This window comes from Ailuropoda melanoleuca, chromosome 6 (assembly GCF_002007445.2).
Source record: "Ailuropoda melanoleuca isolate Jingjing chromosome 6, ASM200744v2, whole genome shotgun sequence".
NCBI classification, from domain to species: Eukaryota; Metazoa; Chordata; class Mammalia; order Carnivora; family Ursidae; genus Ailuropoda; species Ailuropoda melanoleuca.
Window position 1 is genome coordinate 7,573,496 of NC_048223.1, and position 18,377 is coordinate 7,591,872.

Genomic DNA, 18,377 nt, shown 5'->3' on the forward strand with positions numbered 1-18,377 from the left:
GGGGGGGGGTAGAGGTGGCCTAAGGTAGGTCCGCGGCACACGCGGACGCCAGCCGGGGCTCCCGCAGACAGCGCTCCTGCTCCGGCGTCCCCCCCTTCCAGGCCCGGGACGCAGGGGGCGCCGGGCTGGGCCTGCGACGGAGTTTTAGCGGGGAGTATAGAGGAGGGACATGCAAAAGCGGTTGCAGCTTTGGAAGTGGATGGGGGAGGAAAAAGGATTTTAAGAAATTTGGTCTTGGGCAGTGGCTTTGGGGCTTGTAAATTTAAGGATTTGGGGGCAAAATAAAGGCCCCCAGAGAAATCCATGTTCTAGTCCTGGAACCGGTAAATGCGTAAACTTACATGGCAAAAGCGACTTTGTAGATGTTATTAAAGTTACAGACCTTAAGGGGCGCCTGGGTGGCGCAGTCCTTAAGCGTCTCCCTTGGGCTCGGGGCGTGATCCTACTAGCGTTCTGGAATCGAGCCCCAGGTCAGGCTCTTCCGCTATGAGCCTGCTTCTTCCTCTCCCACTCCCCCTGCTTCTGTTCCCCCTCTTGCTGGCTGTCTCTGTCAAATAAATAAATAAATAAAATCTTTTTAAAAAGTTACAGACCTTGAGGTAGGGCTGTTACCTTTGATTGTAGGGGGACGGGGGTGAGGACGGTGATCTAATTGCCTGAGTCTGCGAACATAAAGCCCAGAAAACTTTCCCCCTGTGGTCAGAGCCTTGCAGTGAGGAGTGTCCCGGCCACCCCACCCCGTTGTTGGCTTTAAAGATGAAGGGGGGGGGGTGCCTGGGTGGCTCACTTGTTAAGCGTCTGCCTTTGGCTCAGGGCGTGATCCCAGGGTCTTGGGATCAGCCCCACATCGGGCTCCTCTGCTGGGAGCCTGCTTCTTCCTCTCCCACTCTCCCTGCTTGTGTTCCCTCTCTCACTGTCTCTCTCTGTCAAATAATAAATAAAATCTTAAAAAAAAAAAAAAAGATGGAGGAAGGGGACACTAACCAAAGAATTCCCACTAGAAGCAGAATAGGTGTGGAAATTAATTCTCCCTAAATCTCCACAAAGGAACCCAGCTCTGCTGACACCTTGATTTTAGTTCAGTGAGAACCCTGTGGGACTTCTGATCTCCAGCACAAAGAATAAATTATCCATCTCTTAGGATATGATAATCTCCGGCACCTGGATGGGTTTGCACATTAAGCCTCCGACTCCTGATTTCACCTCAAGTCATGACCTCAGGGTGTGGGATCGAGCCCCTGCATCCCCTCCCCCCTCAGTGTGTAGTCTGCTTGAGATTCTCTCCCCCTTTCTCTCTGCCCCTCCCCCGGCTGTCACACATGCACTCTTGCTCTCACCTTCAAAATAAATAAATAAAATCTTTTTAAAAAAGGATATAAAATAGGCTCTCCATGAATGTTTGATGGAAGAGTGAATTAAAAAAGAAACTGGGTTAAACTAACTCACAGTAAACTGCAAATGGAAAAGAGTCTGTTCTCCAGAGCTACTTGTATTTCTGAGTGTGTCTTTTAAACTCGAAGGGCTCTAATGAAGAAATTTGTGGCACAAAGTGAAGCAAGAAGGTAGGGAAGAGCAAGGAGGGATCCTGCGTTTGGTCAGACATGGCTTTCCAGCGAGTGCACCCCCGTGAGTCGGTGCTCCTGGATTAATTCTCCTTTGTGCAGCCTCCTCCTCTGCTGGGCCCTAGTCCAGTCGTCCTAGCACGCAACCAGAGAGGGGCAGTGAAGGAGGAGGAGTACAGGGAAGGGTGAGGGAGTGCACTCACAGGTCACTGAGGAGCTGAGAATGCTGAGGAAGCCCACTGCCCAGAGGACAGAGCCAGAGTAAGGGTCAGAAACTAGATGGACCACCACAGATGAGATGAGAAATCCTTTTTAGGCACAGTGGGAAGGCTCAAGGAAATGGAACATGAAGATGAAGTTTAGCTGCAAGTGACAGAGCCCATTAACATTGGTTAAAACTATAGAGAGATTCATTTCCCTTTCATGTAAATGAAGTTCATAGATAAGCAGTCCAGGGCTGCTACAGAAGCTTCAAGATCCTAAGGAATCCAAGCTCTTCCTACTTTATTACGCTGCCATCCTCTGTGTGAATTCTACCTCATGGCCCAAAATGGCTTCTGAGCTCCAGCCATTTTGTCCACATTTCAGACAGAGAAGCGGACACAGAAGTGCACATTCTCTCCATATAAGGATATTTCCCAGAAACTGCATGTGACCCTTTTGCTTAGATGCCACTGGCCAGACTTACGGACATGATCTTATCTAGCTGCAAAAAATGATGGGAAATAGAGTCTTTATTCCAGGCAGACATGTGCCCAGCTAAAAATGGGAGCTTCTATTACTTACAGAAAAAGGGAAAGATGGATATTGGGAGGTAACAATCTGGACCAGCGCCCAGGGTCACAGGGGTAACCGGAGCAGTGGGTGGGATACGTACCAGTTTGCAAGTATTATATGGGTTCCTCACACATTGAGCATTTGTAAATCAGGGGCAGCCTGGACCTCATCTCACTGTTGTTATAATTTTAGGTGTGACTCACATGGGCTGAATACTGGAGAGGTTACACATGTGTTTTGGGCTCCTGCAAAGCTGGCCACGCTGCTGGCAGCCTTCCTACTATTAGTTCTCTGCTTCTGCCTTGCTGATGTAACTCAATTTCAGCATGCGTGCCAGCAAATAAGGTAAAGAAAAAACCTTCCCCAGTCTTTCTTGTATATGGGGTGACCGTGTGACATAGCACTGGCAGGTGACATAAGCAGAAGCTGACAGATGAGCCTCCTCAGAAAGCTCTTCAGTTTTAAAGATTTTATTTATTTGAGAGAGAGAGAGAGTGAACAAGCGAGAGTGAGAGAGAGCAGGACCGAGAGAGAGAGCATGGAGGGGGAGTGGAGAGAGAGGGAGTCAAGCAGACTCCCAGCCGAGCGGGGAGCCTGACTTGGAACCTGACTTGGGGCTCAATCCCAGGACCCAGAGATCAACCTGAGCCGAAACCAAAGGTTGGACACTCAACCGACCGAGCCGCCCCTGGACCGATGCATCTTTAGAAAACGTGCAGACGTTCAATTCCAAAGTTTAAAAAGTAGGCACTGAGCACGTTTTACATTTTTTATTGGGATTGTTTTATTTAGAATTCTTATTGTTGACCCCTCTCTGAAGCACACAGCAACTGTTGCAAAGAGAACAGGGATTCTGGGGGTAACAAAGACCCAATCTCTTTGGGGTTTTGAGAAGAACGCTGGGTTTTGAAAATGTGACAACCAGCCCTGCTGGCAGCCAGATGGTGGTTCCCAGCTGCAGGTCAGCCATGTTCAGACAGACATAGTCATTCCCCAAACACAAAAGTGATTAAATGACCCCCTCTTCTGACGAAAATCTGAATGACTGCTCCTTGTTCACCAATTGCACAAACTCTAGTGCTCTGGCTTTCCAGGTAAGATTAGATGTCCAATTACCAAATGCTCTGTTCTTCTTGACAGTATGCAATCTAGGACTGCCTCCCGCTTTCCTCTTGCCCCAAGGTGTCACCCCGCACATGGCCGATCCTGTTAGAAGCCTCTCACAGCTCCTTTCTGAGTCTCTGGGGGCTTCCTCTCCTGCTCTCAAGCCCATAAACCCAACATATTTTTTTTTCTTTTACCGCAGGTGAGCTCCTACCAATCTGTGGTGAGCAGCCTTTANGCCCATTAACATTGGTTAAAACTATAGAGAGATTCATTTCCCTTTCATGTAAATGAAGTTCATAGATAAGCAGTCCAGGGCTGCTACAGAAGCTTCAAGATCCTAAGGAATCCAAGCTCTTCCTACTTTATTACGCTGCCATCCTCTGTGTGAATTCTACCTCATGGCCCAAAATGGTTTCTGAGCTCCAGCCATTTTGTCCACATTTCAGACAGAGAAGCGGACACAGAAGTGCACATTCTCTCCATATAAGGATATTTCCCAGAAACTGCATGTGACCCTTTTGCTTAGATGCCACTGGCCAGACTTACGGACATGATCTTATCTAGCTGCAAAAAATGATGGGAAATAGAGTCTTTATTCCAGGCAGACATGTGCCCAGCTAAAAATGGGAGCTTCTATTACTTACAGAAAAAGGGAAAGATGGATATTGGGAGGTAACAATCTGGACCAGTGCCCAGGGTCACAGGGGTAACCGGAGCAGTGGGTGGGATACGTACCAGTTTGCAAGTATTATATGGGTTCNCCACCACAGATGAGATGAGAAATCCTTTTTAGGCACAGTGGGAAGGCTCAAGGAAATGGAACATGAAGATGAAGTTTAGCTGCAAGTGACAGAGCCCATTAACATTGGTTAAAACTATAGAGAGATTCATTTCCCTTTCATGTAAATGAAGTTCATAGATAAGCAGTCCAGGGCTGCTACAGAAGCTTCAAGATCCTAAGGAATCCAAGCTCTTCCTACTTTATTACGCTGCCATCCTCTGTGTGAATTCTACCTCATGGCCCAAAATGGTTTCTGAGCTCCAGCCATTTTGTCCACATTTCAGACAGAGAAGCGGACACAGAAGTGCACATTCTCTCCATATAAGGATATTTCCCAGAAACTGCATGTGACCCTTTTGCTTAGATGCCACTGGCCAGACTTACGGACATGATCTTATCTAGCTGCAAAAAATGATGGGAAATAGAGTCTTTATTCCAGGCAGACATGTGCCCAGCTAAAAATGGGAGCTTCTATTACTTACAGAAAAAGGGAAAGATGGATATTGGGAGGTAACAATCTGGACCAGTGCCCAGGGTCACAGGGGTAACCGGAGCAGTGGGTGGGATACGTACCAGTTTGCAAGTATTATATGGGTTCCTCACACATTGAGCATTTGTAAATCAGGGGCAGCCTGGACCTCATCTCACTGTTGTTATAATTTTAGGTGTGACTCACATGGGCTGAATACTGGAGAGGTTACACATGTGTTTTGGGCTCCTGCAAAGCTGGCCACGCTGCTGGCAGCCTTCCTACTATCCGTTCTCTGCTTCTGCCTTGCTGATGTAACTCAATTTCAGCATGCGTGCCAGCAAATAAGGTAAAGAAAAAACCTTCCCCAGTCTTTCTTGTATATGGGGTGACCGTGTGACATAGCACTGGCAGGTGACATAAGCAGAAGCTGACAGATGAGCCTCCTCAGAAAGCTCTTCAGTTTTAAAGATTTTATTTATTTGAGAGAGAGAGAGAGTGAACAAGCGAGAGTGAGAGAGAGCAGGACCGAGAGAGAGAGCATGGAGGGGGAGTGGAGAGAGAGGGAGTCAAGCAGACTCCCAGCCGAGCGGGGAGCCTGACTTGGAACCTGACTTGGGGCTCAATCCCAGGACCCAGAGATCAACCTGAGCCGAAACCAAAGGTTGGACACTCAACCGACCGAGCCGCCCCTGGACCGATGCATCTTTAGAAAACGTGCAGACGTTCAATTCCAAAGTTTAAAAAGTAGGCACTGAGCACGTTTTACATTTTTTATTGGGATTGTTTTATTTAGAATTCTTATTGTTGACCCCTCTCTGAAGCACACAGCAACTGTTGCAAAGAGAACAGGGATTCTGGAGGTAACAAAGATCCAATCTCTTTGGGGTTTTGAGAAGAAATCTGGGTTTTGAAAATGTGACAACCAGCCCTGCTGGCAGCCAGATGGTGGTTCCCAGCTGCAGGTCAGCCATGTTCAGACAGACATAGTCATTCCCCAAACACAAAAGTGATTAAATGACCCCCTCTTCTGACGAAAATCTGAATGACTGCTCCTTGTTCACCAATTGCACAAACTCTAGTGCTCTGGCTTTCCAGGTAAGATTAGATGTCCAATTACCAAATGCTCTGTTCTTCTTGACAGTATGCAATCTAGGACTGCCTCCCGCTTTCCTCTTGCCCCAAGGTGTCACCCCGCACATGGCCGATCCTGTTAGAAGCCTCTCAGCTCCTTTCTGAGTCTCTGGGGGCTTCCTCTCCTGCTCTCAAGCCCATAAACCCAACATATTTTTTTTTCTTTTACCGCAGGTGAGCTCCTACCAATCTGTGGTGAGCAGCCTTTAGCAGAACACCCCAAAGCTGGAGCTTTAAACCCCTCCCATCTCTAGTGGTTCTGATAGAAGTTCAGATGCAAGAAACTGCCTGCAGACCGCAGCGCCCCCGCGAGTTGAACTGTTGCTAGTTCATCCACCTTAGCCTTCAACAACTCCTCCGCCTGCGTTTCTGTTTCCTCCAGCACTGACGGGCAGGAGAGGGGAAGGACTGTGGACCCCCAGACGGCAGCCACCATCCTCCCCAGCCCACATCCCCATCCACAGCTCCCGGGGAGCTCCCCTCTTCTGCTTGCTCTTTCCGTAGCCATCATTCAGTACTGACCGCGTCCCTGTGGAGAACAGGCAAAATCTCCAGTGAGGGGCCCCTGGGTGGCTCAGTCGTTAAGCGTCTGCCTTCGGCTCGGATCATGATCCCAGCGTTCTGGGATCAAGCCCCGCATCGGCTGCCCTGCTCCACGGGAAGCCGGCTTCTCCCTCTCCCACTCCCCCTGCTTGTGTTCCCTCTCTCATTGTCTCTCTCTGTCAAATAAATAAATAAATAAAATCTTATAAAAAAAAAAATCTCCAGTGAGGAAACAGTGAGACCCTTGTATCAGGCAGGGAAGGAGGGAGTTTCTTCTAAGGGATGCTCAGAGGGTAAAGGAGTTTTTCCCGTTGTGCATGTCTGAAATTTATTAGCACTAGACGTAGGAGATTCTGTGAGAACTGGCCTTGCAGCCGTTTGCAGGTGTTTCCGAAACGTGTTCCAATCAGAAAAAAACATCCCAAATGACGACTGTAACTAAAAGGGCTGAGATATGTTTCCCAACCAGAGACTGAGGAAGAGCACGTTGAAGACAAGTTTCAGATAGGTTTTCAACGACATGAACGGAGTAATGATATAAAACTGAGTCTTCCGGGGCACTGGGTGGCGCAGTTAGTTAAGCAACTGACTCTTGGTTTCCGCTCAGGTCGTAATCTCAGTGTCTGGAGATCAAGCCCCGTGTGGGGCTGCACATCAGGTGTGGTGTCTGCTTGAGAGTCTCTCTCCCTCTCCCTCTGTCCCTCCCACGGGTGCTTTCTCTCTCTAAAGATAAATAAACAAATCTTTAAAAAAACACAAAAACACCAAGTCTTCCATGTGGTCCGTCTCAGTGCTTCTCAACCCAGCTACACACCAGAATCAGTGAGGAGAGTTAAAAGAATGCCTGTGGCCAGGACCCTACCCCAGACCAATTACACCCGAGTTTCTGCGCCAGGGCCGAGCGTAAGTGCCCCTCAGGTGATTCTAGCAGCCAGGGTGGAAAGGCACTGGTGTGTGGAAGGACACTGAGACCAGGAATCAGGAATCAGGAGTCTGCTCTCCCCTTCCTCAGGCAAGGTGTTTAACCACTTTAATCTCATCATCCTCCTCTGCAAAACGAGTGAGGTTAAGATTAATGTTTCTGAAATGTTCACATGCACACAAATTGCACGGGGATTTCATCAGTATGAGATTCTGGTGCAGTAGGTCTAGAGCGGAATCTAAGATCCTGTGTTTCTAAGAAGTTTCTGGATAACGCTGGTGTGGCTGACCTGCGGACCACACTCTGAATAGCAGGCTGTAGGTTAGTGGTTCTCAAACCGTGGTTTCCAGACCAGCCACATCTGCATCACCTGGGAAATTGTTAGAAATGCAAACTCTTGGAATCTGTCACAGACCTACTGAATCAGAAACTCTGGGGTGGGACCCAGCTCTCTGTTTTAACAAGCTCTCCAAGTGAGCCTGAGGCATGCTCAAGTTTGAGGTTCACTGCCCTGTGAATTCCAAAATTTCTTCCACCTCTGGGAGTCCCGGAATTCTGATTGCTGCAGAAATTGCTGGCAACCTTGCAATACCCCAGACTGGAAATCCATCAACACTAGAGGTGACCCTGGGGGACCACTACCACATGCTCCATTCCAGTGTTCCATCTCTTTGATTTTTCCACCACTTAAAAGTGTATAGAAAAAATAAATAAATGAAAGTGTATGGAATAGCTACTATCACAAAACCAGAAATAAGTGTTATGAGGATGTGGAGAAATTGGAACACTTGTGTAGCCGTTTTTTGTGGGAATGTAAAATGGTGCAGCCACTGTGGAAAGCAGGATGGTGGTTACTCAAAAAATTAAAAATAGAATTCCTGTATGGTCCAGCAATCCCACTTTTGGTTATATATTAAAAACAATTAAAAATAGGACCTTGAAAAGGCTATTTGTACATTTATGTTCACAGCATCATTATTCACAATAGCCAAAAGGTGAAAAAACACAAGTGTCCATCGAGAGTTGAATGGATAGACAAAACGTGGTATAGACATAATACAGAATATTACTCAGCCTTAAAAAGGAAGGAGATTTTGGGACACCTGGGTGGCTCAGTTGGTTAAGTGTCTGCCTTTGGCTCAGGTCATGATCCCAGGGTCCTGGGATCAAGTCCTGCGTAGGGCTCTCTGCTCAGTGGGGAGCCCGCTTCTCCCTCTGCCTGACGCTCCCCCTGCTTGGGCTCTCCCACTCTCTATCTGTCAAATGAATAAATAAAATCTTTTTTTTTTTAAAGATTTTATTTATTTGACAGAGAGGGAGACAGCCAGCGAGAGAGGGAACACAAGCAGGGGGAGTGGGAGAGGAAGAAGCAGGCTCATAGCGGAGGAGCCTGATGTGGGGCTCGATCCCATAATGCCGGGATCACGCCCTGAGCCGAAGGCAGACGCTTAACGACTGCGCCACCCAGGTGCCCCAATAAAATCTTTTAAATAAATAAATACATAAATACATAAAATGAGAGATTAAGCATGTGGTACTTACTAGGCTTAATAAGTAGTAGGCATCATTGTTATAGGAGAAGAATTTTAAAAGTACTGTTACCAAAGGGCTGTAACAATTCTAAAGACTTTCAAACACGGCTGGTTAATAGTAGTCCATGTTTACCGTAGCAAGTTTGAGAAGTACTTACAAATTATAAAATAAAATTCACTTCTGATCACACCAGCCAGAGATGGTCATATTTACTATCTCAGCATGCAGGGCTCCAGACCCATTCAAAACCTGGACCCACCTGGCACTCCTTAGGGACTCAGCCTCCCTTAGATTCCATTGTCCTGTTCTATAGAGTGGGTTCAGTAACACCTTCTCACAAGGTTGTGTGAGCATTAAATCAGGTAGTGTTTATAAAACGCTCAGCTTGGTGGGATAACCCAGATGTTCAGACCGTTGATTATTACGATATCACGGTCACTAGGAAGGAGACCATTTTTCTTCATTCTCTGTCACTTTATACTTACAGACACACACATCATTTGCCCCGGAATACCTTTCATCTCTCTGTTGGTGTCAACAGCTCACCACAAAAATCTGCGTGTTTCTAACTGAGCCAGGAAGAGTAGGGACTCCAGCAGAAACGTGACCAATTTCTCCAAGAAATAGTCAGAATTGCCAACCCGTACTTTTAAAACTTCATTGATGTATTATTGCCATACAATAAACTGTACATCTTTAAGTGTAAAATTTGATTAATTTTAACTTAGGAAAAATCACTCATGAAACCATCTCCACAGTCAAGAGCGAGCGTATCTGGCACTCACATTCCCTTGTGATCTTGTAACCCCCCCCCTCCTCCCTTCCCCCACATCACCACTGATCTGCCCTCTGTCACTACAGGGGAGTATAAAAAGTATACTTGCTATACTTTTTTTTTTTAAGACTTTTTTATTTGAGAGAGAGAGAGCACAAGCAGGGGGAGTGGCAGAGGGAGAGGGAGAAGGAGGCTCCCCGCTGAGCAGGAAGCCTGATGCAGGGCTCGATCCCAGGACCCTGGGATCATGACCTGAGCCGAAGGCAGATGCTTAACCATCTGAGCCGCCCAGGCGCCCCTGCACTTCCTATACTTTTATACAAATGAATCACACAGCTCGTGTTCTTTTTGCCCTGCTCACTTCACGCAGAACAGTGCCTTTGAGAGTCACTCCTACTGTTTCGTGTGCTAGTCATTAATTCATCTCTTTATTTGGCTGAGCAGTGAGCATTCCATTGTTTGGCTAAACTATGGTTTGTTTATCCATTCACCTGTTAAACAGACACCTGGCTTGTTTCCATATTTTGGCTATTACAGGTAAAGCTGCTATGAGCCTTCCTTGCAAGTCTGTGTGTGGATATATGTTTTTGTTTCTTCCAATCCAATTTTAAAAATAAGTATTCTCTCCAAATGCTGGTTGCGTCCAACTTTTTTCTCAAGAACGTAGAGTCAGGGGATGCCCCTTGCTCTTGGGTCAGAGGCTTGTGGGGTAGGTTTTCAGTAGGGCTGTTGTTCCTCGTGCTCTATTGTCACAGGAGACGAGGCAGCCCTTTTCTTCTTACATTAAGTGCAGGAGCCATGGAGATCAGTACGGTTTTTAGGCAGGAGGTTTAAGGCAGCCGCTGTAGGGATTTACACCTAAGGACCCCTAGCAAGGGCCTGGCTCAATGAGATCGAAAGCCTGAGACTGCAGCTGCACCTGGCTTCTTAGCTTCCCCCAGGAGGCAGAGAAACAGGGGAAACTGAGGCACTGAAGAGGCAATTTAATTTAGGATTGTTGGGCCAGGCACTCTCTACTAAGACTGCCTTTACTTTCCCACTGGCCTGACCTTACATTTATTGAGAAGCCAGATGCCTGAAGTGATGTCACTTAAAAACAAGGAATGACACACTGAGGTCTTCTTAATTAAAAGGGACGGTCTACATTATTTACCCATTAACTCCTCGCTCCTGCTCAGGGGCAGTGCTTTTTAGCCTCAGGGTTCTATAATCCTGAACGAAATATTTCCAACATCACAATGCTCATCCAAAAATAAATAAATATCAGCACCCCCACAGATGTGTCCTTATTTGCTGAAGGAAAGAGAAGATAAACACAGTTATTGTGACTCACAATATTTGTGTAAAAGACACCACAGCAGAGCCTTCCTAAGTACTCCCAATGATAATATTTGGGGAACTTTAATTTTTCATCTTAGATGGCCCTGCGCCACTTTGATGCAGCTCTGGGCTTTTTCCCCAGTGTCAACACCTAGGGTAAGTTCGAAGGGCTTCAGGGGATGACCTGGGGCTTCCAGGAATTGCCTTTGCTCCCAGACATGGAGGCTAGTCTCCCCTCTTCAGCGGTGTCAGGCGGAACACCCACCTGTAGCACCAGACCCTTGCAGACCCACTCACCCGTGGCTGAGGCAGGGGCTCTCCAGCGTGAGACTGCCAGAATCCCCCGGAGGGCATGCTGACTGGACACCAGAGGACCTCAGCGCTCTGACTAGGTCAGGGCGCCTAAGCATTTGTGTTTCTGTCGAGTCCCCGGTCCTGCTGGTGTTCCTGGGACCTCACTTTGAGAACCACTAGTCTAATGCTTCTCTTTCTCCCCAAACTCCCTAAAATGTTAATTCACAGCTGGGGAACTGACTTGCAGCAGCCTGACAGGAGACCCTCCCCAGGGGGTTCAGGCTTAAATAGGGGGCATAAGCTGGGAGGGATAAGAAAGTCCACTTTGCTGGTTCCCAGGCCTGGAGAAAGGGGAATTCTCTCAAGGGGTTAAGAGTCTGCCTGGTAGCTGACAACCTTCTGGAAGGTACCCAGATTTGGTCACTCCGTGGAGATGATTCTGTTTGGAGAGATTTATCCTGGATTCTCCATGGCTGTCTGAAGTTCAGGGTGTCTGAGCTCAGACCCCGGGACTGAGTCAGAGAGAGGAGGGAGCCTGAGGCCTGAGTCTAGGAGCCTATTCCATCTTGGCTGCCTGAGAGGGTGTCCACAGGCCTGGAGGAAAGCGGCCATTGGGAGCCAGTGTCATGTTGGGGGAACCTTGTGAGCCTGAGACTTGGGCCTGGAATGGGGGGCAAGCAGTCTGCCAGGCAGCCACCCTGAGCAGCAGAGCAGACAGTGTGGGGAAATAAAGGGGGAGATGGCTTCCCAGCTTGAGGGCAGGGGTGACTTGGGCCACATTCCAGCACAATGCCCTGTGTCTGGGCCTAGCAAATGAGGCACAGTGCAGCTCCCAGGTCACTCGAAGGGCTGACCTAAGGGCTCTAGGCCCTGGTGCAGCCACCTTGGCCCACCTATTTCTCTGGGTTCTAGCCCCGGTCCCTGGCCACTGACATCTAATAGGCCTTCCTGACTGTGGCTATCCTCCACACTCCCCTCCCCACCTCCACATGTGGGCCCTTCCGGGCTTCAGAGGAGCACACTCCTGGATTGTCTGGTGTCAGACCACCCCAGGGGCCTATCCTTGCCACTTCCTGTTTTTGCATCCAGCTTCCCAGTTCCTGGTCCTTGATGCCCACTCGGGGCCCCTGCCATCTGGAGGCCGGTCAGTGAGCCTGGCTGCATCCTGTGACTCTGCGCCTTGCTTCAGGGTGGGAGCTGGGGCTTACTATAGAGAGAGCACCTGCATGGGAGCAGGGGGCGGGGCAGGAGGGAGAGAGAGAGAGGGAGCAGACTTTGGGAGATGCATGGCTCAAGCCCAGGACCCCGAGATCATGACCTGAGCTGAAACCAGGAGTCGGATGCTCAACTGACTAAGCCTCCCAGGTGCCCCCGCTTTCAAGTTCTTTTAAGCCTTGCACTGACTTCCGCCTGCTGGTCAGACAAGTGGGACAATCACTTTGCCTCTCTGGGCAGCACATTCTCCCTTGGTGTTGGGTTTGTTATGAGGATTATGTAAGATATGCATATCAATAAGATAAAATGCATTATCAATGCCCTCCCATCCTTGTCCCCACTTCCAGAACTGTGGTCCACTTTGAGCCTCCAGTCTAGCACCAGAACGTGGCCCTCGGGTTGGCAATCTGGAGCTTGGGCTATATGCAGGGGGGGGGAGGGGCGGAGTATGCACTGAGGCAGAGCCAGGTGAGGCTAGAAGGGTGGCCTGGACTCTCCCCCCGGGTCATGAAAGTTCAGATGACATGGGGATGTGAAAAAGTATAGAAGATGCCCTGAAAAGATAATGGTTAGAATGTGAGACAATTCAAACCACGAGGGACCTTGGACTGGAAGGAAGGAAAGGGGCCATTCTCCTTCTCTGAGGTGGGGCTAATGCTGGCGTACCCCATGCAGGTCATCTTTTCTGTTAAAGGAATTTAAAGGGGTCCTGGAGCCCCACCCTCATCCAATCTGGTGCCTCACAATGCACCCATTCCTTACCCATTACGTTCCGAATGGTAGAGGGCAGAAAGCAAGAGAAGGTGGCCGCTTGGCAGACTTAGATTTAGGGACCCAGAGAACAGTAACCACCCCTACAGGTGCCGATCTTTACTATTGCCCACACGCTTTTGACCGCACACAACCCCATGAGGGAAGCAGGGGCCTTTGTCTCCAATTTATAGAGGAAGTAGTGTCCACTGGTGTCCACAGGGGACTCCACTTAAGGGGACGCGATGGCAGGGAATGGAGTCGGGACACCTGGCTGCAGCTTCCCAGCTCTGAGATACGTCCATGCAGCCTGGATTCCCCACGTTCCTTCGTCTGAGGAGGAAGACCTGGATTGCACTGACGGATGCAAAGTCCTTGCTGAGGCTTGGCCAGGAGGAAGGGAGCTGGTGGGAGGAAGGAGGGACTGGTGGGCAGGGAAAGGCTCAGAAGGGAGGTGGGGCCTGACCTGGCCTGCCTGGTATCTTGAGCCATCCTCAGACTAAGGACTTTCCTGAGACTTTGAAGATAAGCCCCTCAAAAGTGCACTGTGAAGATCCTGCTGGTTATAGCTCACAGGACACCTCCCTGGCGGGCGCCTTCCATCTTCCATCCTTCTGAAACCTCCAGCCACGTGCTGGCTGGGGGAAGAGCGTTTTTTCCGATGGGACTGTCCTCTGCTTATGGAAAAAGTAGGGTTATCAGGTAAAACGCAGGAATCTGCCTGGAGCATACTTACACTATAAACTTACTTGTTTCCTTGAAATCTGAAATTACTTGGGTGCCCTATCTTTTCTCCTATTTTTTTTTGTACACATCTCTTTATTGGAAAACTCTGGTAGGCACTAGGGACTCCTTAGATCCTGCTCCCTGGGCCTGCAGCTGGATGTGCTGCAAGGCTCTGTGTCCTGAGTCAGCGGCAGAGGATGAAGACGCAGGAGCCCATGCCCAGGGTAGACAGCGACACCACCCTGAGCTGAGGTCCCATCATTAGCGGCAGTGAGCTGGGGAGGCTTCCTGGTGTCAGAGGCCTGACTCAACTCAGGACAAGGCAACCTGTCTTCTGTCGCCTGGTTGGAAGCCTCCTCAGGGGCACTCCCAGAGGTTGCCAGGGCTCTTCTGTGGGACATCCAGGAGGCCAGGCAAGTCACCTCATAACTGTTGCACAAAGAGCTCAAGGAAGTATCTCCCAGAAGTTCCCCCTGTTGGCAGTTTGCATCCCCGTGGAAGGGACAGACCTCCGGGTAGCATCAATCAGATGGTACCTTTGGATCCCAGACCAGCAGCTGGGGGTGAACATAGGCGCCATTAGGAGTATCAGTAAATCTGAAGGCCTGGAAGGAGAGCTTTGATCTCTTGGGGACATCTCGGGGCAGGAAGTGGGAAGGGTGTCCTTGACATCCCCCAGGCACCCACAATGCTTGAGGAGATTGTACTGTAGATCCTGTTGGGGGCTGGTCACACACTTGTCTACCCACAGCTGTAAGGGCCGACGGGAGCTGCCAACCATGGCGTGTTCCATATGGTGCTCAGAGTCTGGGAAAACAGTGCTGATGTTGGTGGGGTCTGGAGTCCCCAGCACAACCCCATCCTGGGCTGTAGGAAGGTATGGACTGGGCCAAAGTCTCAAGCTGATGTTCAGTCGTCCATCCCCAGCTAGGGAGCCAGTCACCAAGGAGTCTGGGGACAAGGTGGAGGCTTCTGGGCACCTGGCCATAGAGACGGCAGAAGGCAGCAATGGCAGGCTGCTTGGAGTGTCTAGGTGGGGGTGTGTAGACCAACGTCAATAAAGAATTCCACTGTCTTGCCTGAGATCCTGCAGCTGCAGACACCACCGCCCCCCCCATCCCTACCAGTGCAAGAGGAGTCATGACACCATTGCCTCGATCCTGTCTGACCAGTTACATTTCATTTTCTAAATCTGGCAGCTCCTCCCCACCCTGCCGGCCAACAAGGCATCCACACTGGAAGCCATGCTGTGGTGGGAATTTCTACAGCTTTTCCTACCCCAATTCAGGATTGTTTTGGAAGCAAGTGAAACTGCCTGAAAGAGGTAGAGTCTAGGGCCAGAGGATTGGTGGGAGGAAAGAGGAAGAGCCTGAGAGGCAGGCAGGGCCTGCATGAGAGTTTTTGATTCAGCACCTTAAGAAATTTCTTCTTGGCAAGGGGCCACAGTCTCAGCCAGTATGCCTTCCCCTCCACGTGTTTCTGCCCACCAGGGCCTGGCTCAGGGGTCTGACCTGTCTTTTTCAGGGAGCCCTTTGGCTATCTGTTCCCCAGGCCCAGCAGCTGCCCACTGCTCTTCCCCAGGTATGTGGAGCTCTCACCCGTTGCTGAAGCTCCGCTGGCAAGTCTCAGCCCTCCTGCTGGAGGCCAGCACACCTCCGGATATCCCAGTTAAGGCCAGTCCAACCAGCACAGAGCCCGACAGTCACCTTTGCTCCGCTGACGGTTTCTCTGTGGCTCTTCCAGGTACCTGCACAGGGAGGCCCCTCCCCAAGTCCATTCTGTCTCCTTACAATGACAATTGAAGGGTTCCAGGGAAGAGAAGACTAAAGGACAAGCTTTTGCCCTTTCTCGCCACCCCATGGGGCTGGTTGAACTGGAATTGCAGGAAATCGCAAGAAAATTTGGTCTGGGTTTGAGAAAACACCCCTTGAACTGTAATTGGAAATTTGAATCCAGCCCCACATTTGCAAGGATGGCTGAAAACACACAAGTTACCTGAATTTTGGCACTTCTAGTTACTGCTATTTAGGACATGAAGGGTAAGTGGCTTACTTCCATGTTGCATTTTCGTGGCCTGTTTGTAAAGGTTTTCATATATTTCTTAATATGTAGATAAAATACTTTCAAACAGTGGTTAATTTATGCATTTCCATCTCTCTCTCTTTTTTAAAGATTTTATTTATTTATTTGAGAGAGAGAGAGAGAGCACAAGATGGGGGGGGAGGGCAGAGGGAGAAAAGCAGGCTCCTGAGTGAGGAGCCTGATGTGGGGCTCAATCCCAAGACCCTGAGAGCATGACCTGAGCCAAAGGCAGACGCTTAACCAATGGAGCCACCCAGGGACCCCTGTGTCCCTCTCTTAAACTGAGCAAAGTCTTTTTATTTCCATAAGCATTTAAGTAAAATAAAATATTAATGTCAAATTAAAATGTTAACATGAAAATTTCCACAGGGACTTTAATTGCGATAGTGAATGATTTACTTCATTTTCTTGCTACAAATGATTTTGAAATTTAGCACTTTTAGTTTTAGCTTTTATTTTTCTTTAAAGTAGGCTCCACACCCAGTGTGGAGCCCAATGTGGAATTTGAACTCACCACCCTGAGATCAGGGCCTGAGCTGAGATTAAGGGTCAGATGCTTAACCAACTGAGCTACCCATGCACCCCTAGCTATTACCTTTTAAACCACCAGCAAAATGTGCCAACTGAATTCCAAAATGATCATTACATGATTAATGGCTACAGGTTTTAACTTCCTCCACATTCCTTATAAATAACGTTGGGGCAGGGGAGGACTTACTGTAAGACAGAAATCCAGCCAGAGGGGAGAACGCTGGATCTGTGCCTCATCTTCTCTGGTCACTGGAAGGGCTGATTATCTGCCGAAGTGCACCTTGGCTCCTTATTTGAATCCAAATTAAAATGACCGTCACAAGTCAGTGCCGGCTTTGCTCTTTGAAGGCTGCTTTTTGTCTACAAATTGTTAAAAGATAAGCTGCAGCATACGAAAAATTTTAACAGTTTGAGCAAAAATCGATTCCAATCAGGCAGCGCCAAGCTGGAAGTGGCCAGGAGCTCTCTACAAGCTGGAGTCTGCGGTGAGATAGAAGATGCAGAAGTGAAGAAAGGGAATTATTTACTGGCTACAGCTTAAAGCCTAGTGGCTGTCATGGCTGTCCTTAGGTTTTGATTTGTAACCTTGAGGCATTTACAGGCTTAGAGTTTGGTTTGCTTACATAGGCATCCATGGTATTAGAGCCACCTCAGTCTAACGGCCTCTTTGTTTAATTAATTCAACACTTGAGTAGAATTGGGTGCTGGGCTCTTTTCCTACACCAGGCTGTTTCAGTTGTAAATCAGTGACTTCATTAACGACTGGGACTCTTATTAATTCCTCCAGGGACGACAGGAAGAGGATTATAATACAGTCTACAGGGTCTGTCAATACTGCTAAATTGGTCCATAGTCCTGGAGCCCTGGAGGAGAGCAAGGCACATTTTGTCAGGAAAGATCCACTGAAGGAATCCAATTATCTACACAAACTGTTGGGAGGGGCTAATGGGAGGGACCCTGGGGGATGTCTGGGTACGGAACTTGTAGGATTCTCAGGTCCCTCTGGTCCGATCCCTAGCTTGACCACCAACAACTTGAAGGCATCATCTCAGGGCTCCTGGGTTTAGCAGAGTGCTTAGTGCATAGCAAGGGCCCAACACCTTGTTCTTGAAGAGAAAAGCTTAAAAATTTTACATGTATAGGGGAACCAAACCTGAAGAGTTTATCTGACCGAGATCGTAAAGATAGTTTCTGGCTGAATCACAACTTCCAATTAAGGCCGTTGCTGCTCCATCATTAGCCACCGTATGTCATTCATGGAATGTGCATTCAATGTCCTCATCTAAGGGTGAGGGGCTGTGGAGTACAGTAAGTCCCTCTTCACCCTCAGAATAATTTACAATCTACTGAGAAAGATATGATAACTGTATAAAACTAGATTCAATATATGCTGGTACCTACTAACTGATTTAAGTGAATCTTTTCTAGGAATCATTTCCATGGACACAGATAGAAGCACCAATCTCCTCTTACGGTCTTTCGTATCTCAGTAAATAACCAGTTGCTTAGGCTACTGGATCTTCCTAGACTCCTTTCTTTCTCCCATGTTCCTGTCAACAAATCCTACTGGTTCAATCTTCAGTTCTACCCAGAATCAAATGACAAAATTACAAGCCAAAGAACGAAACTTTTGGCTACAGAAGATCAAACCTCAGGTATGTACGCCTATGAGGAATCAAGACCAAAAGTCTCTGAACATTGGTCAGTTGAGTTTGAAGCATGTCATGTCTACCCAAGAAAGGTTATTCTCTGAAGGCCACTGACTTGGGAGTAGTAGTGTCAGCGATCAGAATCGAGCAGGGCTAGCTATGCCTCTTATTCTGGTGTACACGTAAAGGGGCTTTATTTGGCCTCGG